Source organism: Dasypus novemcinctus, chromosome 10 (assembly GCF_030445035.2).
Source record: "Dasypus novemcinctus isolate mDasNov1 chromosome 10, mDasNov1.1.hap2, whole genome shotgun sequence".
NCBI lineage: Eukaryota > Metazoa > Chordata > Mammalia > Cingulata > Dasypodidae > Dasypus > Dasypus novemcinctus.
The window spans coordinates 37,729,979-37,745,342 of NC_080682.1; the positions used below are offsets into that span (position 1 = coordinate 37,729,979).

A 15,364-nucleotide genomic window follows, 5' to 3' on the forward strand; every position below is an offset into this window, starting at 1 on the left:
GGGATCTTCTGTTCTATACTATTCATGGTACGCTGAATAGGAACGTAAACGTTTTCAAATTTTAAGTTTTACAGGGGATATAAACAGGATGTGTGAATAGCATGTTTGGTGACTTGCTCCTTCTAAACATTTGTTTTTTGGGTAAAGGATGATGGAGTTGCCAGCATAGCAGTGTTACAGCATTCCAAAGGATGAAGGACAAGTTAATCATTCACAATTCTAGGCTAATACAGCAGATGCTATTGATTAGAAAGCTTATGAATTCACAATTCTTAAGAAATCACTTTCTTATAATACATCAGGTGGGATCTCAATCACTTGAGCCACATCCACTTCCCCATCACTAAGAATTATATACATTATTTATATAATTTTCATTACAACTTAATGGAATAGTTAGAGTATTATTATTACCTCCATTTTAAAGATGAGAACTCTTTTCTTCTAATTTTCAAAAATTTAAACCTTACAATAAAAAATAGTAAAAAAGGCAAATAAGTAAAAACAACTTAAATAATATCTGCAAATTCAATTAAGCACATGAGAAATCCCTTCCAAATTTTCAAGTATAATTATATAATATGATGCAAAAGTATATTGATTCCCTAAAGAAAAATGACATCAATTCAATATAACCAATTAGATACATTAAGGACCATGAAAACATGACACTTTATGTGAATTTGTTACAGATATGTTATTACCCAAATCAAAAACTTGAAGCTTAACTTTTCTGTCCACGATGCCTCTCAAAACACTTAGAGATTAGAGAAGAGAAACAAAGGTGGCAGACATATTTTCACTATGTTCTTTCCAATAAAGGGATTTTAAAATAAAGCTCAAAGACAAGTAGACATGAAAGAAACATAAATAGGTCCCTAAATTTTAAGGTCCTTCCCTCTTCGCCATTTTGTCTACATCCATTAAAACAAAACTTGCTCTAGGAACTTCCTTTTGAAAACCTGAGACCAGCTAAGAAATTGGCCTTGCAGAAAATAATTTCAGTCTCAACACTTTCCTGAAAGCTTCCTTGACATCTTTGTTTCTCAGGCAGTAGATCAGGGGGTTCAACATGGGAATCACTACAGTATAGTACACTGTATCATTTCCACTTTATCATTTCCAGATTGTAGTCAGTATTGGGTCTGCAATAAATGAAAAGAATTGTTCCATGGAAGACAACGATGATTGTGAGGTGGGAGGCACAGGTGGAAAAGGCTTTGTGTCTTCCTTCTGCAGAGTGAATCCTTAGAATGGTGGTGAGAATAAACAAATAGGAGGTGACAATGATCACAATAGTGATCATCTCATTGAAACTGGCATCAATAAACAATAGCTTCTCATTCATAAACACATCGGAACAGGCAAGAGGGGGTAAATGTCAGAAGAAGTGGTTAATCGCATTTGACCTATAGGATGGGCTATCAAAAACTAAACACATGTGTATCAGAGAGTACATTGCTCCACGGAGATAGCAAGCAGATACTAGTTCTATACAGAGGTTCTGGGATATGATCACCATGTACAGCATTGGGAAACAGATGGCCATAAAGCAGTCATAGGCCATCACAGCCAGCAGAATAACCTCTGTGATTGCATAAGTACAAAATAAGTAGAGTTGTACCGTGCAACCCAGAAAGGATATGGCTTTGTCATTGTTTAAGGTATTGGCCTGGATTTTAGGCACAATAATGGTAGGGTAACAGAAATCCATAAGTGAAAAGTGGCTCAGGAAAAAGTACATGGGGGTGTGCAGCTGAGAGCTGGCCTGGATCACTGTGATCATGCCCAGGTTGCCCACCACTGTGACTATATAGATGAGAAGGAAGACCAGGAACAGAAAGACACTCAGCTCGGGGAGGTCTGACAATCCCATGAGAATGAGCTCTAACACTGGGTTGCAATTTCCCTTGTCCATTTGCCTATATATTGCATATTCATAATAACACAAAATTTTTTGTCTGTCCTCTGGGAAAAGACTAATAGAGGAAAATTATTTTATATTAACTTCAACCAAAGGGAGTCTTGATATCAAACACTGTTTACATGAGTTATAAGAAACATACAGTTCTCCTGATATTGCAGTTGTAGGCCCTCTCAGTTCCCTGGTGTGGTGGTTGACAATCTTAATCTCCCTGGGTAAGTCCAAAGAACCAGAGAGTAGGAGCGGCAACTCTGCTGAGGCTCAGAGCCCAGCTGGCACATTGCCAGTCCAGAAATTCAAGGTTCCTGAGTATACACCAACCCCAGTGCCAACAGCAGTTTCAGTAAAAGTGACAGAAGAGGTATGTGTGGAAACGACGCATCTGAGTCCAACTACATCACACTCAAGAGAACAAATTCTAAAGTTAACCCACTGGCAAGGCATGGAACTCCAGAGCCATCTGCCATGATCATAGAACCTGTGTGTCTCCATAGCCCTCAGGAGCACCAATACCTGGGGTAAGCCCCCTCTCGATTTAGAGGTAGAGTGAACATCACCATCCGCGGCCCACAGGATGCAGAAATAAAATATGGATTAGAGTGGACTTACTGGTATTCTACTAAAGAACAATTGTGACTCTCAATGGAAGAAGTTATATCATTGATGTGGAAACAGTGGCCACGGTAGTTGCTGAAGGCAGGGAGAGGGAAGAAGAGATGTAATGTGGTGGCATTTTCAGGACTTGGTGCTGTCCTAAATGATATTGCAGGGACAGATACTGAACATTATATATTCTGCCAAAACCCACTGAATGGACTGGGAGAGAGCTGAACTACCATATAAACTATAAGCCATGTGTTGCAGCAGTGCTCCAAAATATAGTCACCAAATGTAATGCATGCACCACAATGATGAAAGAGATTATTGATGAGGGAAGAATGGAGGGTGTGGGATGTGGGGTATATGGGAACCTCTTATATATTTTATTGTATTTTTTTGAAGACACATAGATCACAAAAAAATGTTACATTAAAAAATATAAGAGGTTCCCACATACCCCACATTTTTGGCAATCTATGTATCAAAAGACAATTTTTTTAAAAAATAAAAAATAAAATAAACACACCAGAAAGTTCACATATTTAAGAAACACTGTTTACCATCAATAGGGAAGTCCCCTTAGTCATCAATAATAATTAAGATAATCTAAGGAAATTCATAAGGGACAGAATCCTCTATGTAGTAAAGTCCTTAGAAGATGGTCTGATGATATACCATATGAGAGAACTCACCATATAAACCAATGGAAGTAGAGAGTCAGAGTAACCAAATGTAAGAAATTGTGTTTGTACTCAATATGAATATGCCACAATTTGTAATTTAAGTAAAATAAGTGAATTCCACAGGGGTAAAATACAAGGTCTACAATCACTGTGCACTATCATTCAGACAAACACAAGCCTTGATCTGCTAAATAAAACTCAGTTTAGGATAACTATGAACATATGAACTTAGAGGGGAAAAATCTTTACTAGGAGGATGAAACTCCTTGGGCGTGTTCCAGAAAATGCATAGTAGGGAGTGTTTTCAAAGGAAAAGCATTTATTCTGAGATTGGGGCTTATATCTTGTCTTTGTGAGGGCTGTTGTTTGAGGAGTTTGTAAAAATGATCAAATATTTCAGGACTGACTTATGAAAGTCAGTGGTAGAAATCTGTAAGTTTGGGAGTAGGAGAATATGTGAAGTTTCTGATTTGGGGATCTTCTAAGGTAAATGAATATGGTTCTGTGGCTGCCATGAATTGTTCAATGATGGATATTTCTTTGAGTCGGTGATTAAATATCTAAAACAGAAAAAAAAAAGAAAAATACTATTTCTAATTATTCCAAAGACTAAATATATCAGAGGAGCCTGCTGATTAAAAATAATATTAACATCAAATGAAACTTTACATGGTTCTCTGCACTTATTCCAACAATAGAATTGAAATGTTCTAATATGTTAGGTGGTGGATGAATGTTGAAATGGATTCAATGAAATACTTACTGCCCCACAGAAACTATCACCTGTTTCCTAAAAGAATTAATATAATAAACTCTGTCCAATTATGGCTATACTTATAGTGATATCATATAATATACATTTTAGCCCATTCTAACAGTTCTATAAATTTATCCAAGTAAGGTGCTCTGCAATCCTGTTGGGGAATATGAAGCCCTAGATTTCAGGAAAATTACATACCTGACTTCATGCATGTATGAAATGAAAATTGGGTGAAAAGAGGCTGGACTTGAAATCACAGAACCTGACATTTTTCCCATAGCTTGGACTAAATTGAAAGAAATAGGAACAAAGAGCGTTTCTGAAGTTAAGTTTTATTGTCTACTTCATCAAAAATATGTGCTATTTGGCCCAGAACTGAAAGAAGAAAATAAATTTGGAAACTCTTCTCCCAAATTTTCTAGGCCAATATGGGCAAACTAGGTTTTGGTAAACCCAATAGAAAGTTTGAAAGAATATATTTCGTTTCCCCAGCAAAGATAATTTACATGCCCTTGATTCCCAATTACAAGTTTGTGAAGATATTAATTCAACCTTCGGAATCATGGTGACATTGAATTAGCATCTCCATGGTCATTTTTACTAGATTACATTAAGAAAATTGGTGTGAAAGAAGGATGAAAGCAAAGGCTAGAAGAGAAAAAGAAATAAGGAAATGATGCACCAATTTGTTTACTCTGTATTCTTTCACACACTAATAGATGTGATGCAATATTTGGTGTTCAGATGAAAGTTTCCCAGTTTTCCATAAACAATCTCATAATGCCAAAATAAGTCTTTCACTTGTTAGTGCATCTTAAAATGGATTCTGTTTAAAGTTCTCTAATTAGAAGAGCATAATTAGACACACTTTTTAAAATGATATATGCTTCAAAAATAAATTCATTTCCATTTTCAGAAATCTAGATTCTATTCTAACTGAAAAATCTGATGGACAGACATTTCTTTCCTGATCCTGAAGATGACAGATGTGTGAGAATAGAGTTAAGATTCAATGCCATAATTAAGTTCCTTCAAACTAGAGACCTTAAATTCTCCAAACAATTATTATTCTCCAAGGAATAAAAAATTTAAAAAATAAAATAAACTCTGTAGAGGGTACCAGAGGGAAACAGTTAATCTCTATGGTCTATCATCAGGACTTGTAATTAAGACTAATTTGTGAAATGATTATTTAATGTTAAACATGCCTTCTTCCAAATTTCTTGGTACATTATGGAATTCTACATCCCAGTATTGTGTATGTGAGTTACAGCTCTTATGCCTTTCTGAAATTACATGAATATTTCTTATGAATCTTTCCCTTCTCCTAGTATTACAAAATCTCCTATCTTCCTGCAGGCCATAGGGTCTAAGGCCACAGCAGAACTCTTTCAAATATCAGACAGGTAATGAACCAGGTAATGAACCTCCTGGCCAAAAAAATATATTAGTAGCTTACACAGTTGAGCACTTATGAGCCACAAACTGGTCCAAATATTCTTCAACTATCCACTCAATCTTCTTAAAATCCCACCCAAAGATCTTAAATATGTAAATTAAGTAGTTCAACAATCATATCTGAACAAGGTATCAGCTCTTTGTTTACCCACCTATCAAAGATGACTTATGCACAGGCAGGTATAACTTCACAAAAGCCAAAGTAAAAAAAATCCTGCTGCTTCCTGGTTTTTTCACCCATATGATCCATATGATCAGTGCTGGGGCTGCATTTACCCTAATTAATCTCCAATGTTGGCATCCATTAAATGAGAACACTTCAAGTATTCATCCTAGGTTGCTCTTTCTTTATAGAGTCAACTAGGTCACAGTGTTCAAATGTGTGTCTGTATATCGATGCACATACTAAATGTCTTTTCAAGGTGTACATGAACAAAAAGTAATTTTGTGTAAGGTAGCTTTCGTATTCTCAATGATCATATAATGTCCTCCTAAAATTAATATGCATAGAGAATGTTACCAAGGTTGAGGGCATATTCTTGTTCTCCTCACTTTTTATTTCACAATTTACAAAAAAAGTAAAATTGTAATCAATATATTTGTGGTGATAACCCCCATGAGTAAAAATCTACGGGCCACAAAAAGGGACAAATTGGAATATTGTTGTGTTGCAGTCTTCTTTAATTTTTATTCTTCAATCAATTTACCTTAAACTCCTGGCTAGCCTTTTTACCTTTCTTTGGTCTCTTATACGTTAAAAACAATGTTATTTTTAGGTCTAAGTATGTCACTAAACTTGGAGTTCTTGTCCCAAGATACTCTTATTTGTCAAAGAGGCACAATATCTAATCCACCCTATGCTTTCGTTCTTCTGTTTGCACCTGCACCTCAGAGAGGATCTGTGCTAGATTTTTCTCTCTTTCCTAGAAATAGAATGCTCTAACTGGTTATTTGCTGTTTGCGTTCATTGGTTGCTCTGGGTCCTCAGCTATCTGATGGCTCCCAGAAAAGTTTGTGATTGGACAGAATATCAAGGTTTAGGTGTCATAAGAGTTGGAGAAAAACTCTTTATAGATTTCTGCCTCCTAAATTGAAGGCAGAAATCTGTTATATTTTTAAAATAATACCAAGCAATTGAAATTTTTACAAGTTTTTAATTGTCTTTTAATAAATCACCCTGAAGCTCTTTTTATAAACATCTCAGCAAGGAAGGTAGTGAATGCCTCTAAAGGACTCCATTAGAATTCTATTTGAAGATAAGGAGATTAATTCATCGGCATGCAACTAGATAGGAAAAAGTGTATAAAGTTATATTTAAATAACTGTTAAAACATTCATTGATGGTGAAGGACAAAGAAAACTTTGAGTTATGTGGATGATGTCATAAAAGTTGAGTGACATTGGTATTTAAAAGGGCAACACAATTGTATTCTCATCTTTGTTTCAATATGACCAAATTGAAGGATCCATAATCTTCATTATTCCAGGATTAAGAAATTTGTCCATGGATAACTTGACTACTTGAAATGAGGAAATTATCAGCTTCATCAATATCATTAAGAGATTCATTTCCAATGACACTTTTAGTTTCTCCCAAAATTTTATGAAAATTTGTAATATTTCAGTTTTTGAAGAATAATATAGTAATGATATTTGAAATGATAATTCAATGTAGATGAAAATCACAGAGAGCTTTCTTACCACAGGATACAAAAGTTCAATTTAACATATTTTTGTTATTGTAAAGGAATACACTAGTCTGATTTATAAGGGATATAATTCTGAATAGCAAGTGGAATTTAATATGAATTTATAGACAAAATGGTGATCTACGTATTTCACATGAATCACGATGGATATCAGATAGATATGGTATATCCAGGTTTTTCTTTTTCAATGTAAACTATGATGAAAAATACTCATATAAATCACAGCAGAACTTCATAATATGGATCATTATAAACATTTAGTCTGTTTCCTCAGTTCTTTAAAACATCTTGAATTGAAATATTTAAGTCAGTTTTTAAATTATAAAACATCTCTTTTTGCTAGTTAATACTTTTTTTCTTTTCAAAAGTGAATTTTAGTCTAAGATGAGCAAATGCTGATATGGATGAGTTAATTGATTTCTTGGACTGTGACTAGCAACTATGATGAATTTTTATGGAAAAAAAAGAAAACATTTGCAAGGAACTCTGCAATGTGTGTACTAATTCAAAGTCATGTTTAATCTCTTTCCTAAATTGTAAATGTCCTTCTCCCACTGACAGTGATTGTATCCAGCTAGAGGCACAAAACAGATCTATCCATTAAACACTGGCAATGACTAATAGAAGAGAAAAGGTATATTTTATTGACTTACATAATGTCAATATATTTCATGGCTCCCATTACAGAAAATTTTGTATTTTGAGTGAAAGTGGCATAAAAACTATGTATCTTTTCTGAGTTTAGCTTAGAAAGAGGGCAAGTTTGAGTAACATAGTTTTCAGCAAGCAACTCTTAGGCAATAGTTATTATTTGGGTAAATTTCAATTTTACAAGAATAAGGTCAATAAATACAGGCATTGATATTGAGAGTTTAGCATATTTGTCTGTTTTCTTTTATTAGGGCACTGCTATGCTTTCAAGAGATTCTTGTCCCTCTTTCTGAGAATGCAGCAAGAATCTCTAGGATGGAAGTTTAATATTTTCTTGTTTATTGAGTCAGTGCCCACCCACTGAGATAATACTCTATGACAAGATGAACACATTAATATTCCATAGAAACATGCCTCAGGAGCTTTCTTCCCTACACATCCCCCTACCACCAAGATCCTGCACCAGTTACCCTTTGCTAAAAGAACATTCCTACAATGGTATACTCAACCACAGATATCCACCTTGTCAAAGTTTACCTTTTCCTTCTTGTATCCCTCTCCCTAGTTCCATGGATAGTCCAACCAACCCCCAACCTCAGTCACCCTCACACTCCAGTACTGTCAACCCCATTCATATCCTTGTACCACCATCACCTCCATCCACTGTCAAATCAGCCCCATCCACTTTATCAGAGATTCTGCCCAGAATGAAAATTGGGTCACCACCATCTTCACTCTTTCTGTCTCTTAGTAACTTATCTTCCAGATTCTCTCTTTGCAAGTCTGCTCAATATCCTTTATTCATATCAGTGAGATCATGCAATATTTGTCCGTTAGCGACTGGTTTTCCCTTTGTTAAAGAAAATGAGGTGGAGTCTGTGTGATATTATCAAGGGCCTGAGGGAAATACTGAGAACATAGTTATTTAAGGATATCATATATTTTAAGGGATTAATAGAGAAGGAAAGGATTCTAAATAAATAGAATTGAGAAAAATTAGTATACATTTTGGGTCAATGAGTTAAAATTACTTTGTAAGCATTCAATCATTGAAATAACATATACAGAATCACATAAAAACAAATGTTTAAGACATTATACTTGAAGTTGTAAAAAAACATATTCAAGATAAAATTAAGAATAGGACATAATGAATTTTATCTGCTTTTATTCTTCAAATTTAAAATACAAATAAGTAAACTATACATTAAAAAGCATGCTTAATACATAACATTAGGCAAGGTATATTCAAAGACTTGAACCCCAAAACAATAAAACTTAAATGATATTTTTTGAGAAGAGATGATAATAATCTAATATAAAAATTGTTTAATTTTATTGACAGAATTATCAGAAAAATGTTCAATTTTCTTCAATGATTGGGCCAAGTTAGAGCTTCACCAGACGTTAATATTTATTTCCATAATGACAAGATTATGCTCTGTTTTCTCATATAAATGTCTAACTGGAGAGAGAGAGCATTCTTGAGCTCAAAGTTCACACTTTGGATTTCTGCTCTTCTGAAATACATGATTTTCTGCTTAGAAAATACCAGCCTGGAAGTCCATGTTTTCCTGTCTGTAAACACAAGGTTTAAAGACTTTAAAGTGGTCAAGGAGAGGAGCAATGGCCACTGCTGTGAAGGTGAGAGAGAAATAAAATAATATACAGTGTCCAGAAAGTAAAGGGTGGGAAGAAGTGTTTCTCTGTGCCATTCTCTATTTTGGTAATTATGAAGAACAAACCTTGAAAAAGTAGACAGTAAAGAGAGAGGTTCATTTTTAGGACCAGTATTCAAATAAGTCTGGGGTCTGGTTCATGAGGAACATCCACCTCATTGTTGAAGGTAGTTTTCCACCCAAACACTTATTTCTTATTAAAGAATTGAATGTTGTGAAGAGATCAATGAGATAATTTATATGGACTATTACTTGTAATGATCTTTCAAGGAAGTTATAAACATCGAGACTGAAAGAAATTTGAAGGATGTAGAAATGAAATATGAGGAGCCAAATAGAACAATGAAATGAAGCAGAGATTGAGAAGAAATAGAGGTGTCAGTTAATGTTCTATGTAATTGTCAGCTTGCAAAAGAAGTTTGCAAGGCCTGTCTTGTTACTTGTGTGTCAATTGTTAGTATCAGTGTATTACCATATCATAGAATAAACAATATAATATAAAAAATAGGTCAGCCTCTATTGCTGTAAAAATCACTTTAACTTTTAATTAGTGCTAATGAGAATTGTTTTTATTTCTTTTTCTTCTTTTTTTTCTTTCCTAATCAGTGTCCGTTAATGTTGACAGCTGCCCAATGAAAACATATGTTAACTGTGTTTGATTGTTTTTGTTGGTTTTATTACCATTACCCTGAGGATTTATGACCTGTCTCATTCCAGGCTTTTTTCCTTCCATAACAGCATTTTTGTCTACATAAACTAAATAAATATAAGGATAAAAGCCTTTAGAATCTAATATTCTATGATTCTGTCAGACTACTTAGCAGGTTACCTCTCTTTCATCCACATTCTAACTGCACCATCCAAAGCCTCACTTCATTTTCTAGTGGTAAGACTGCGTTTGAAACACTGAGACAAATGTAAAAAAAAAAAAAAAGAGTTCCTTGTAACATTATCAAAATCAATTTGGGGCAAACCTCTGTTCATAGCAGAAATTTTTGCCTCTCATAAGAAGGCTGTAGTTCTTCAGGAAAATGAAGACCTATTTATCCTTTCCTTTGTGAACATCTTCATGATGCCTCACTGATTTCAGACACCTAAACTTGGTTTCCAAATTCCAAAGGAAAAAGATAGGTAAGCAATTAATTAGTTCTATTTAGGAATTGATTAAACAGCAAACAAAATGATATAATGTGTTTTTCTACATCTTGAGAATTCCCCAAAGAAGTATATCTTAGCTTTCAGAGAAAATTAGGTTATAATATTGGTTATCTATTTTGATTTAACCAACTCAAAGCAATTGATTCTATAAGTATTGAAATATTCTGTATGAAGAGATGGTGAAATAAAATGGGAGAAAACAAAAATTTAGCTAGCTAACATCAAAAGATAAAAAGATCCTGGCACTCAGTGGGTCTAAAGAGAACAAACTGGCAATTTGTTCAAAGCTAATTTCTCTCATGTATTCTATGATATATTTTTATCTGTTTTCAAATTATTTCTGGTAATTCAATTCCAGCTCAGATCAGGAAGTGGTCACTCAACCAAGATGTGCATATATTGCATATTGGGCCCAACACTGTCCTAAATACAAAATAGAAAATTGGAAAATTGGATGATATACACTGGGCATTAATGATTTTACCAAGTATGGAATAATACTTTAGAAAAGAGAGAGAAAAAAGTAATTACATGGAGATAGGAAACTCTGGGTCATGCTTAGAGATGAGGCAATGAGATTGAGAGATAATATGTTGCCTAATATTGACATATATGGTCGCAAAGATATATTTGTTTTAGACTAAAAGGGATTTGCATTCTTCCTGAGGGAAGTTAACTTGATGATAAAGAAGATAATTAAATGCATCAGTCACATTTTGATGCCAATGTTGTTGTTTTTTTCAAAAAAGCAAAGACATTTCATTCTGAAAATAAATGAAAGATTTACCAGTTTTAAGAAGTGATTATGCATAAAACATGTAATAAAAAATTAGACCTCACATCTATGAAAATCATGAAGGCATTTCTAAAAATTAACAAAAGCAGAGAAGGATTCAACTATTTTATGAAATGGTAAGAAACATTTACTTTGGCATCTAGCTAAATGTAATAGGTACAGAAAGCTAGAAGACTGAAAAGAAAATTCAGATGCCAAACTCTTTTTCAAATGACTTGAACAAAATAAAATAGGAATTTATTGCTGATATAACTTTAAAATCTGGATATAGATCACTTAACAGAAAATCCAATTATACAAAAAAAATATGTCATCAAGTACATGTCTTTCTATAGTTCTCAGTATCATTTCTTCTTTAATGACTTAATTCTTAAGCAGACTTTCTCTTTTACTTGGCAAAGAGAACCAAAACCAGTTTTGCTTAAATCCACTCAGAGAATTAGCCTCAGCAGAAAGAAGCTCTTCTTTACCAATACTTTAAGCAAAATCCACATTTGGCTCACTAGCTCAATGGAGAGTGAGCCAGAAAGAAGTCACTGTGATTCTTGTGACAGCTGTTGATATTTGCCAAAACCCAGAGTCTGCAGAAACAGAGCCCTCCTAGGAATGAAGTAAGTGTGGGTTCCCCTAGGGAAACTGAGAATCTATTCAGAAGAAAGTTGGGAATTCATATTGTCCCTTATAGTAAGTTTGTGTAAAAGTTGTTGTTATAGCTTCTAATTAGGTGATTGTGTTTAATATATGATATATATGAATAAATTGATTAAGGAATTACAGGAAGGAACAAATACATTCTTTCTTTGAAGAATACTCAGTGTAAGTTCATTATTCTTAGAAAAGTGGAGGCCTTACATGTGAAGTGACATTGGGACTGAGGAGAAACCTGATATTTTAAAGCTTTTTGCAAAGCTGAATCTAACACAGATTGCCTTTTTCCTAAAAGCTTAGTAATGAGTCTTTATACTCATTACACACTTATTTCTCAGAAGGATAAAAAAGCAGATAGCTATCCACGCTTAAGAAATACTGTGTGTCCATGAAGCCCTCATGAGAATGGGGTTGTAGTTTCTGGATACTCCTAATACATGATTTATTTAGGTCATGAAGAATTAAAGTGTATTATGAGGCAAAAGAAAAGTTAAAATCAATAGTAGCATTGTTAGATAATTATTTAATCAATTGCCGTATTCCATATGTAACACTAATAATTTAGCATTCAATATTCATTAAATATTGATAACTTTATGATATTTAGAATATTATAACTACTTTAGGTAAGAGAATTTTCTAAATTTAATTTTTATAAACCTTGCAGTGGAAAAGGTTGTAAATTAGAAGATAACAACCATAATATGCCTAAAAAGCAAAACCACAAATATACATAAAACCATGGGAAATGCAGTCCATCATTTTCAAGAAAATGCAAGTAATCGAAAAGACGTGTATATTTATTTTCTGGAAGAAAAGTGAAGTCATTTTAATAAGAAGGATCACATATATTAATATTGTTGTAAAGACATGTCTTCCGAGTTGTGCTTTGTTATAATTTGTGTTGCCTAGAGACCATTATTTGAGACTTAAAGAAAGATCGCACACACCCCACTCAAAATATGTGGAGATTGGAGAAAAGCAGTAAAGGTGGCATGTGCATTTGAATTATGCTCTCTCCAATCCTAGGTATTTCAAAATAAGGATCAAGATGAACAGACAATTAAAAAAAATGCATAGAACCAAGCTCTTAAAGACATCCTGTTTTACCATTTCATCCCCATCCACCCAAACATTAGATCCTCCTTAAAGCTTTCATTTGAAACCCTGAGTCCAGCTAAGAAATAAGACCCTCAAAGAGTAATTTGAATCCCATCATTTTCCTGAGAGCTGCTTTCACATCCTTGTTCCTCAGGCTGTAAATCAGGGGGTTCAGCATGGGAATCACCACAGTGTAGAACACTGTGGCCACTTTATCAGTTTCCTACCTGTAGTCAGAACTGGGCCTGCAATTAATGAAAAGAATTGTCCCTTGGAAGACAGTGATGGCTATGAGGTGGGAAGCATAGGTGAAAAAGGCTTTGTGCCTTCCTTCTGCAGAGTGCATCCTCAGGATGTTGATGTGAATAAACAAATAGGAGGTAAGGATGATCATGATGGTGATGATTTCAATGAATGTGGTCACAATATGCACAATCATAATATCTGTGGAGACATCATAGCAGGCAAGAGAAAAGATTGGGGGTAAATCACAGAAGTGGTTAATCACATTTGATCTATATGATGGCATCTCAAGAGCTAAACACATGTGTACCAAAGAACACCCTGCTCCACAGATGTAGCAAGCAGACACAAGTCCCATACAGAGCTTCTGGGACATGATTACCATGTACATCAGTGGGTTACAGATGGCCACAGAGTGGTCATAGGCCATCACGGCCATCAGGATGACCTCAGCAATTGAGTAAGTGCAAAATAAATAGAATCAAACCATGCAAATCAAAAAGGATACTGTTTTGTCCTTGTTTAACATATTGACCAGCATCTTTGGTACAATGGTGGTGGAGTAGCAGAAATTCACAAAGGTCAAATGGCTCAGGAAAGAGTATATGGGGGTGTGCAGCTGAGAGCTGGCCTGGATCATTGTGATCACGGCCAGGTTGCCCGTCACTGTGACTCCATAGATAAGAAGAAAGACCAGCAAGAAGAAGACGCTCAGCTCAGGAAAGTCTGACAATCCCATGAGAATGAACTCTGACACAGAGCTGCAGTTTTCCTTGTCCATGTCACCACTTCTTTTGGGATTGGAAAAAATAAAAAACTAAACTGAAAGTCATTTTCCATTGTAAGATTCAAATATGGGTTTTTGCTGTTTCCTAAAAATAGACATGAGAATATTAGAAGGGTATATTTTGACATGATTTAGGACTATTGGTAAAATTTAGGAATTTAGTCAGAATCCTAAAATGAAGATTGCTTACTACACTTTCACTTTTGGTAGGTCATCTCTGATTCTGCAAATCAAGAGACAGGCTCCACATATCCCAACACTGAAGGCCTGAAGTCCCATGCAAAGATGAGGGCTGTGAATGGTCTTACCTATCCCATATTCAAGGATTTAAGGACAAATCAGAAGACAGTCTTTTCCAGACAATAGTCACTATTAAAAATTCCTTCTTAGTGCACTTTTTCTGGGTTTCTCAACCTCAGTGGTATTGATATTTTGGATTGGAAAACACTTCGTTGTGGGGAACTGTCCTTGCATTATAACATGTTTAGCAATATCCTTGGCCTCTACCTGCTAGATGCCAGTAGTAGCATCCCACTATGTCATTACAATTAAAAATTCTTCCAGGGTGATATAAGAATAGATGGAACACAAGGTGTTTGTAGGGCATTGAAATTGTTCTGCATGATAATGCAATGACAGATACATGCCGTTATATGTTTTGTCAAAACCTATAAAAGTATATGGTGCTAAATGTAAACATACTGTAAACCACTGGCCATGGTTAGTAGTAATGCTTCAATATTTGCTCATCAATTTTAACAATTGTACCATACTCTTGTAAAATGTTATTAATAGGGAAAAATGCAGAGAGGTAGAGGATGGGGTATATGGGAATCCCCTATATTTGTTATGTCACTTTTCTGTAACCTAAAGTTTCTTTGAAAATAAAGTGAAAAAAAAAAGATTGGGAGAACATACAGAAGAAATTGTCATGGTATGTAAAAGATGACAGATCTTATGGTGATAAAAGACACAACACAGTTTTTTAAAAATTTTGTTAACTTTTTATTACTTTTTGTAATTTTTAATTATTTTTATTTTAAAAATTTTTTGGCTTTGTTTTTGGAGAGAGTTTGAATTGCAGAAGGGTCGCAGTTGTGGCAGGGGAGATCACTGGTGGCGGGCGGGGGGTGATGTGTGGAGAAGAGTGCACCTGCAGCATTTTAC

General features: G+C 34.6%; 2 pseudogenes; both read right to left on the reverse strand.

Annotated features, from left to right (window-relative positions):
- Positions 1 to 972: 972 nt before the first annotated feature.
- Positions 973 to 1,918, reverse strand: LOC111762035 (olfactory receptor 5L1-like; annotated as a pseudogene).
- Positions 1,919 to 13,243: 11,325 nt separating this feature from the next.
- On the reverse strand, positions 13,244 to 14,191 carry LOC101427353 (olfactory receptor 5L2-like; annotated as a pseudogene).
- Positions 14,192 to 15,364: the final 1,173 nt, after the last annotated feature.